Below are 10346 nucleotides of genomic sequence, written 5' to 3'. Positions count from 1 at the left end.
TTCCTTGGAGATGGACAACAGAAAAGTGTGTGAAGGGGGATGTCGGACAGTGTAAGACATGACAAAATAATAATCATTTATAAATTATCAAGTGTTCCTAAGGGAGGGGGGTGGGGGATTGTGATAAAAGTTGTACGAGTCCACATAAAATTATTTTTTTTAAAGAATATTAAAAACCCAGTCAGGGTGCCATGGACTATCAGAAGAACAAACAAATCTGTCTTGGAAAACCTTAGCCAGAATGCTCCTTAGAAACAAGGATGGAGAGACTTTGTCTCGTGTACTTTGGACAAGTTACCAGGAAGGACCAGTCCCTGAAAAGGGGCATTTTTCTGGGCAAAGTGGAAGGTCAGCAAAACAGAGGCAGCACTCAAGGAAATGAACTGACCCCAGCAGTGGCTCCAGCATGACAACAGTGGTGGGATGATGCAGGACCTGGTCCTGATTCCTTCCACACACAGGGCCACTATACATCACAACTGACTTGGCAGCACCAAATAACAGCAACAGAAGCAAAGAATACCCACCCTTCAGAGCAGTACACCTTCCCAACAGCCTTCGCCAGGACTCCAGGATGTGGAGTTTATAGTAGCTCACATTTGTTCTCAAATGTTACTCACTTGCCCACAACTTACCACACATGGGCGCGCGCATGCGCACACACACCCACACCACTGACCTCACCTACCTTTAACTAAAATCTGTATTTCTCTGTGTCCTTCAGTTCGAGTGTTATAGGGTCTTGTGGACCCCCTTCGAGTGTATTTGGAAATCCCCTAACAACTGTCCATGAGAACTAGATCTAAGATAAAACTTTACTTTTCTGGCTAGATCAGAGACTCTTGCCTCAACTTGTTTGCTGCCATAGAAATAGATTAACATAAAAGGTGCTTGTATTGCCATAGATCATTGCTAGAAAAGTAGCGAGTGACTAGAGAGTAGAATGAAAATTAAATTATTTCCATTGAAAACACTCTTTTACCTTCTGAAAAATATACCACATGTATGTATCACTAGTCAAAAGATTTTATAAAGGGGTATATCGCCGTCATGAACTAATAGCAACAATAGGAGTCCCTGAGTGATGCAAACCAAGAAGGGCTCTGTTACTACCTGGAAGGGTGGTTTGAGCCCACCTTCAGAGGATCTCAGAAGGAAGCCCTGGCAATGTTTCTGACAGTTCAAAACCTTGACAATCCCATGGAGCCTGTTCTATGCTACACGCACAGGTCCCCATGAGTCAGAAGGCTTGAGAGCCACTGGCTTGGTTCGGCCTTGGTTGTGCCTTCACTACAGAATCTTATGAATTCACTTAGACACCATGTCCCCTTATTCACATCATCGTCTATCAACGGCATTTTACCTGGTGCTTAAAATGGAAAGAGTACCCAGGGAAGTGTACAAGAGTTCAAAGCAATAGAGATAAATAAGGTGATGCACACAATCCTACAATAACAGTAAGCGTAGAGTAAAAGCATGGGTAGACAGGCAGGCTGACCAAGTGAGCTAGTTCATTGTGCCAGCCTGGCCGATAATCCCATGTGGGGCTAATTGAAAGGCGGAAGGATAAATGGGTGGTGAGCCTCACCTTTCTAGTTCTCGGGTCTCTTGCTTTGTGATGGTTGCACAGGGTGCACCTGCCTTAGCAGTTCCCTGCTTCAGCTTGCAAGATTGATTTCCTACAAGACATCCCCAAGGAGAAGCCACATGGACCTATCAATGCAGCCCTGGGTGCTGGAGCAGCCGTGTGGAGACCCCTGCTAGGGCTGAGATGCTTATTCGTTCACTGACTCAGCTTTCCTCCTGTAGTCGGCATCATTGCCTCTGTTTTGTGAGGTGGAGGACTTTGTGGACTGGTGTTGGGTTAATGGGTTAATGTTGGCCTTGTAGGCTTGGGCAGTATTGGGTTGGGATGTTTTCGTGATGCACATTTTCTTTACATAAAACTCTCTCTTATACATGAGTTGCTGTGGATTTCTTTCTCCTAAGTACCCAGACTAATACACCAAGTGTGGGAGGGAGTGGGAGAGTATACCTACTAATCTATATAAGTGTGACAGAGAATATTTGTAGAAAGGTATTTATTTACCTTTGCTGAAACTATGTCCTTGAATGTGGGGGGGCATACAGGGAGCAAGGCCGTGAAAATGCCTGACATAATCAAGTACTTTGAAGGAAAGAGGTCCTGAGCCTGGAAGCTCAGGACATTAGTCTCAAAGTCCAAACATATCCACAAGGACAATTTTCGACATCCTATTTTGGGGAGCAGTGAGTGGGATCATAAAAGCTCACATGAGACCATCTAACATACAAATATAGGTCTCTCCTCTTCTGGAGCAAAGAATGCTGATGAAAATCAAAGATTCATTCAAACAAATAATCCAATGAACTCATGGACAATGCCAATATCAATCTCCACAACTCTGAGACCAGAAAAAAATCAATGGTGCTTGGCTACCACTACCAACTTCTCTGAATGAGATAATAACATTAGAAGATGTTATCTTCCTGGATAACATGGAAGAAAAATGTAAAACACATTTCAAAATCATAAAAAAGACCTACATAACTGGTTGGTAGACACTGACAGAACCTCAAAACTATGACCCTTAGTTGCCTTTCAAGTTTGGAAATGAACTCATCATCCCCGTAGCTGAACTTGCAGCCAAACAATAGACAGTTCTGTAAGAACAAGAGCCCTGGTTGAGTAATGCTTGTGTTTTGGGCTGCAATCTGAAAGATCAGCATTTGAAATCACTAGTCACGCCGAGGGAGAAACACAGGGCTTTCATCTCCTCTAAAGAGTGAGTCTTAGAAACCCACAAGGGCAATTCTACTCCGTCTTGTTGGGTTGCTATAAGTCAGCATCGACATGATGGCAGCTTGTCTTTTTATTTTTTGGCAAGGAGAACACTAACACTAATGAAGTATGCAAGGCCATTTGAGATCAAAAGGACAATATTTACCTAAGGACAGACAAAAATCCAAAGTGTTAACAAAAATGGAAGATGGAGGTAGGAAGCAAGGGGAAGAAGTGGAATATAGGATGTTACTTTATGGGCATCACAATCAATGAGACAAACCAAAATGTCCATCAATTATTGAACAGAAAACTGGTCTTCGCTGTAAATTCACAATAAAAAGCTTATTAAAATTTTAAATACACATTATTCTAGAATTACATAAAAATACCAACATACCAGCTCCCTCTAAAATGTCCTGCTGGTGGGTTAAATTAAATGTTGGACTGCTAATCCCTAAATTGACTAATCCCACTGAAGTGTGCAGTTCAAACCTACCAGCCTCTCCACAGGAGAAAGAGGAAATTGTGTGCCTCTGTACAGATTTACAGTCTAGGAAACCATACAGATGAGTTCTACTGTGTCCTATGGAATCACTGCGCATCAAAATAGTCTAGGAGGCGTTGTCCTGCTTTTCCCTGCACCCCAATGGAATGAGGTTGTTCAGGAGTGTCACTTCCTTGTTCTACTCCTGCCTCACCCCTGCATGAGTGAGACAAAGTGCTTCTAGTCCACGATTCCCGGCCTCCGGGACCAAACCTGGGGTGTTTTATTTCCAGATATCAAGGGTCATTCCCCTTGCAATGCCGTGCTGCTATTTCAAGAATGTGTTATTCTTTTTATGAGACATCCCCAGGGAGTCCATTTAGATTTACCTATACACACAACAAGGTCTGAGACTCTTTTGCTTACCAATCTTTTCTCTCCTTTTGTCTGATCCTGCCTGAGGTCTCTGCTCTTAGTTACTGTTTGGTTGCCACTCTTTTCTTCAGTGTTTTCTCCATATGAATACGCTGTGCGTGTGATATCATTCCAGACGCCTTTCAAACCTACAGTATGTTGATTGGACCTTTATAGGGAGATGATGCCCTGAAACCCCTTTCTGAGTCCATTAAATTTTATTTACCCCACTTTGCACATGAGGAAACCGAGGCTTAAAGAAAGAGTGTACGTGGTTTGGGGTCATGCATGCATTTGTTAGAAGCTAGTTACTAGCACAGAGGGTTTCAAGTTTGAATTAAAGATTGAAAGTGTAGGACGCAAGACGTTTCCACCCAACTTTAAGCTTACAAAATGATGTGGATGGAAGAAGAGTCGACAGATGCGATCACTGGAAGTCCTGCAATGCAAAGGCTCTGCTTCCAAGGCCAGCCCCAGCGAGGCTTGGTTTCTAGAGGTGAAACTGGAGAACACGAGCCCCTCAATCAACGAAGCTGCCAGGTACCAGGTACTTGCACACTCCACTTGATCTCCTGGCAGTTCCAGCTCTTCCGGGTCATAGACGGCTTCTAGTCCTCAGGGAAGCTGGAGCCCATTCATTGTAGATCACTAGAAAGCACTCTCTGCACCTAGTTGTAAGTTTCCCAAGACAGTCTTCTTCCATTACACAGCAGCTGACAACCTAGCAGCAATCCTCCTTCATCATTCCTACAGGGACAGCTTGGCGAATCCCAAATCAACTCCCAGGTATCCTGGGCTCATGAGTCTGGGAATGGGATAGGGTGGTTATTCGACTGCCTAGTAGTCCTTCTTTTCTGGGACACAGTCAGGAATGGAGCTTATGAAAACGTATGTTCCACGTGCCAATCCTGCTCCCTTATGAGACCAGACACCAAATCAAAACCCAAGCCTATTGCCATGGAGTCAGAGTGAACCTGTAGGACAGAGTAGAACTGCCTCCGAGAGACCGAAGGTGGTAAATCTTGATAGAAGCAGACTGCCTCACTTTTTTCTCCAGGAGTGGCTGGTGGGTTCAAACTGCCGCTCTTTCGGTGACAGCCCAGTGCCTAACCCATAGAGCCCCCAGGGCTCCGTGGAGACTTGTCACAACCCCACAGCTGCATCATAAGAAGATGCTGACAGAGATAACACTTGGAGTCTCTCTGAAATAGGTCTGAATCTTAGTAGTCATTTTGTGTACCTCATCTTACTCTGTCTTGCCTGGGGGCCCCGTTTCTTTGGTTCTAAATTCTGTCAATGAATAAACAATCTCCCCATCTTTTCTCCACTCCCATCTCAGCCCTCCTGCGTGTCAGGAAGCACTGGGTGGGGGCTTCTCCCTCCATCCCAAACCATGTTTAGCTTGTTGCCTACCCCTCTCGTAGTTACCTCGTGCGGCTATCAAAGATGCACCACACATGAATGGTGTTAACAAAGAGACATTTATGCGCTCACAGTTAAGGGAGCAAGAGGTCAGAATTCAGAATACCATTGCTAGGGGCAGGCTTTCCTTCTGTGTTGGCTCCCAGTTTAGAAGGAAGCTCCCTATTTCCTTTCATCATGGTGTTCCCTTGGAGATCTCCTTGTGTGTGGGCATCAATCTTTCCTAGATCTCGGAGGTTCCCACAGCAGGGACCTGGATCCAAAGGACTCCTTGTACTCCTGGTTCTTCTTTCTTGGTGGCCTGAACTTTGACAGAGATCTGGCCAAGTACATACCAGAAATTGAAAATTCCAGAGTGGGAAAGAAAAACAGGGTATGCCTAGGATGGTCCGTTGAGATGAACAAAGACCATATTTTAACTGCCATTTATATTCATTATTGTCTGAAAATATGAAATTAAGCATACCTAGCATTTAGAATATGAGTTATAATAGAAACACACACAAGAGGACTTCATAAGATTTGTGAAATATAGAATTACAAGATAATGAACTTTGTGGTGTGCCAAGACTAGGCTTGGGACTGAACTCATGCCCCTGTTAGAATAATCAAGCATTGAAGATCAAAAGGCAGCATTTACTTAGGGACAAGTTCAAGAAACTAGGAAAGAAGGAGGAATGGAAACAGGACACACAGGAAGAAAGTAGGATAAGTGAGGGTACATTGAGAAAGTGATAATGGATGAACTGTAGCAAAATGTACATGAATTGTTGGATGTAAAGCTGATGATGCCAGGTTGACAGTTCAAATTCACCAGCTGGTCAGTGAGAGTGAGATGAGGCTGTCCCCTCCCATAAAGATTTAACCACAGAAATCCTATGGGGTGGAATTGACTCATCAGCGGTGGCTTTATATATGGTGGTTGGGAAATGCCATTGAGTCAGATCCTACTCACAGTGACCCTATGTACAACAGAATATAGCACTCCCCGCATAGAACTGCATGTGTTAGACCAGGTTGACTAGAGAAACAAATCCAGAGACACTCTATGTGTAAGAGAAAGTTTTATGTCATACAGCAATTATATATTGAGAAAACATCCAAGCCCAGTCAAGATCAAGTCCATAAGTCTGATATTAGCCCATAAGTTCAATACCAGCACATAAATACCACTTCAGACTCACGCAGTCACATGCAATGATGCAAAATGCAGGAAGATCACAGGGTGGTGGGTGAAAAGTCTTGTGGATCCAATGGGGGTGGAAGCATCTTGGCGCTGGTGTGATGCTCCTCCAGTTCTCTGAGTGTGGGTCTTCGTGGCTTGTCAACGGAAAGGTCAAGCAGAGAGTGTACATCCCGCCTCCAAGGAAGAAGAGAGGAAACTCCCAGCATTTTCATGAGAAGGCCATGCCCACAAGGAGGCATCAATCAGGATGTGACCCGATTGACAATCTACTCTCCACCCCTATAACCTATTTATCAAGTTGACATGAACTTATGCAACTACCAAAGAGCCGTTTATCTCGGTCGCCCTCAATTCAAGCTGCTGCCTGCCCTGATTGACAAGCTAAACTCCAATCCACCAAATTGACAGGAGATTATGTAACTACCACAATGCCCAATCCTGCACCATATTTAAAATTGATGCTATATTTGAGACTCTGTGTCAATCAATCTTGCTGTGGGTCTTCCTCTTTTTCAAAGATCCTCTAGAAAACAGGATGTTCTTCTCCAGGGACTAGTCTCTCCTGATCTCATGTCCAAAGTACGTGAGGCGTCTCGCCATTCTTCCTCCCAAGGATCATTCGGGCTGTACTTCCTCCAAGACAGATTTGTTCTACACTCCGGCAGTCCACAGTACTTTCAATCTTCTCTAAATCACTGTCGTCGAGCCAATTACAGCCCATAGTGACCCAATAGGGTAGATTCAACTGCCCCCATGGGTGTCCAAGACTGTAACTGTGTTGAGAGTAAGAAGACTCTTCTTTCTCCCACTGAGAAGCTGGTGGTTTTGAACTGCTGATCTTGAGGTTAGCAGTCCAAGGTGTAACCCATTATGCCACCAGGGCTCCTTTCAATTAAACAAATAAAATGGTATGATAAGTGAAGTATATGCAATAAAAATTTTTTTTAAATCAGAGGTAAAATAATCCATTATCCATCTTGTCATTGCATTTCCTCGCCACACACAATTCTTCCAATTTTCTGAAGATCCTTCATATATAGCCCAAAGGTTTCTGGTTCCAAAGGCAACTTGGAAGAAAGTCCTGGCCATCTGGAAATCTCAGCCATTGAAAACCCCATGGAGAATTTCTAGTCTGACAAATGTGAGGATTACCAAGAATTGGGAAGCACTAATGATATCAATACCCCACTCCCCACCCCGTCATCCTATTGGCTTTTCATCCCCACTCCCACCCAGCACAGGACACACTAGGGGGACCAGAGGTTCTTAGCTAGCAACACAATGAAAGGCATCACTCTGGCTTTCCCCCACCATCATGTTGTTTATGAGAACTCCAAGGATGGAGATGTGGAGACGTTGCCTAGAACAGCCAAGATGAGTTCACCTATTTAACTGAGCAAACGTACATTGACAAAATGTTGAACCTATCCGCACTACAGCAGTTTTGGACTAGGATATGAACCTAGGGAAACTCGTGAGGTGGCATTACTAAGTTCACCTCACCATACCTCATTTTATTCAGTTCCATAGAAGTATCTCCTAAAGGGCGTTCAGTGGTTGGGCATCTGAGAACTGAGAATAGTAGACATCTCCAGGCCGTGCTGCTATTGGCGAGAAGAGGTGTCTGTCTTCACCCGGGACCCACCCCCCTGAGTCTTTGCGCTGCGTTTCAAGCCCAGCCTCTGGTGCCATCTGCAGGTAGCATTCTGGACGTCACCCTCCAAGAAGAAGTGATTCGATAGGACGGTGTAGAAGAGCCTCTGTATAGGGTTTTCTAGACTGGGATCGATGAACAGATTGCCTACTCTGTCCACTCTGAGCAACCTTGTGGTGCTTATCTTTTGGTTAGCAGCCTAGCCCCAAGTCACCGCACCCCAAGAGCTGGAAAACAGCAAAGTAGTCCCACGCGTTGGAGATCCGGGATACTTCGTTGCCCTCATGCGGAATCTGTTTGTGGATAAAGAGGCCGTCATTTGAAAAGATGAAGGCAACAAACGCTGCCTGGTTTCAAATGAGGAAAGGTGCGAGTGAGGCTGTACCTTTTCACCATCCGTATTCGATCGGGATGCTAAGCAAATGATTTGAGAAGCTGGGTTGAATGAAGACGAACGGGACATCGTGCTTGGAGGAAGGCTGACTAATAAACCGTGATATGTGAATGTCACAATCTCGCTTGCTGAAAATGAGTAGGACCTGGAACGCTTGCCGGTGAGCATCAAAGATCGCAGCCTTTCACATGGGTTATAATTCAATGTAAAGAAAAGCCAAACAATCCTCACAACGGAACCAACAGGTCCCATCAGAAAAGCTTGAAGTTGTCCAGGGTGTCACCTTGTTTGGATCCACAATCAATGCTCGAGAGGTCAAACCACTCTTCCCATTGGGTAAAGCTACTGCACAAGACCTCTGTTATGTGTTGAACAGCCACCACGTCATTTTGAGGGCTAAGGTCACCTGACCCAAGCCATTGATTTTCAACGGTCTCATATGCATGTGAAAGTTGTACAATGAATAAGAAAGACTGAAGAACTGATGCATATGAACTATGGTGCTGGAGAAGGATGCTGTAATTGCCATAGACCGCTAACACAAGCAAACAAACAAGTCTATTTTGGAAGAAGTATAGCCAGAATGCTCCTTAGAATGGAGGATGGAGAGTCCAGCTCCTAGAGAAGGACAGCGTGCTTGATAAAGCAGCTCATCAGAAAAGAGGGAAATTGTCAAGGGGATGGGATGATACAGTGGCAGCCACAATGGGCTCCTGCATACCAGCCGTTGTTGAGGCTGGCTTAGAACCGGGCAATTTCCGTCCATTGTCCTCACGGTCACTGGACACCGGAACCAGCTCGACAGCACATAACAATAGCACCCTTTTACTTGGCCCAAAGCATGCTTGTCATATGGATCATGAAACCCAGTCAATTTATTGCATCAGTCAAACAAGATGCTTAGTTCCCCAGGAAGTTAGTTTCCTTTCCAGGGCAAACGCTCGCCTCCAGGGCTGACATTTAATGTCCGCAGCACCCCAGTTATCAAAGACGAGGTCTGTGTCAAAAGCCAATGAGGCAGAGTGGCTTGGTCCTTCCTCTCCTTAGAGACTGTGGCTCTCCCTGAGGCAGTGGAAGCAACCCAGTGGTCCCAAGAAGTGGCTGGAAACGTGGGTGTTTAGTGAATGATGGTTAGAACCAAGCAGACCAGGGACAAGGATCCCCCCACCGCCGCCCACCCGGAAAACTGTCAGAAGTCCACCTAGCTGCTGGTCTATAAATTGCCTTCCAGTGGCTGCTGCGGGAGATCCAGCAGGCCTTCAGGTTCCAAAGCGCTGTAGGAGGCCAAGGAAGCTCACCTGGTGGGCCTGATCAAAGACACTGACCTGTGTGCCATACACGCCGAGAGCGTCTGCACCATGCCCAAAGCCATCCGGTTGATTCCCGGATATGGGGGCAGTGAGCTTCAGGGGAAGGCCATTTTCATGGTGTTTTGTACTCAATTCTGTAAACCAGTTTGGGGATTTTTGCTTTGTTTTTAAGAAATTGCTTCTAATATATTGCAAGTGTACTTAAGTCTTTCCATCTTTCATTCAGGATGAAGATGGAAAGTGACTGTTCACAGCCCTCAGTGGGGTGGGCACTGTTGCTCAGGAGTGATATTGCATCAGCAGAAGTGATGGGGTTTTTCCTGCTTCTCATGATGCATATGCTTCTGTGTGTTAATGGCTTGTTAGGTAGCTTTCAAGGTACTAGAATCGATAGCAAATGTGCACAGGGTCCTTTTGCAATAAAACTGGTTATGACTTGATCCAAGTGCTTTAACAATTGGGGCTGTGAAGTCTGACCATACATCCCTGTGATAGAACGTGTGCTTTTTCAAGATTGAAGAGAGATGAGTCTTAACCACAGTGTAACTTACAGTTTCCTTTAAAAAAAACAAAAAAGAAAAGAAAGAGGCAGGAGGAGCCCAGCCAGTTAGGATGCAGTATAGAACCATTGACACATACAACTTTCCTCTAGTTCTTTAATGCTTCCTCCACCCCCTTC

This window comes from Echinops telfairi, unplaced genomic scaffold, assembly GCF_000313985.2.
Source record: "Echinops telfairi isolate 266 unplaced genomic scaffold, ASM31398v2 ScPeMD7_7416;HRSCAF=8454, whole genome shotgun sequence".
Taxonomy (NCBI): domain Eukaryota; kingdom Metazoa; phylum Chordata; class Mammalia; order Afrosoricida; family Tenrecidae; genus Echinops; species Echinops telfairi.
This window is presented reverse-complemented; position numbering follows the sequence as displayed.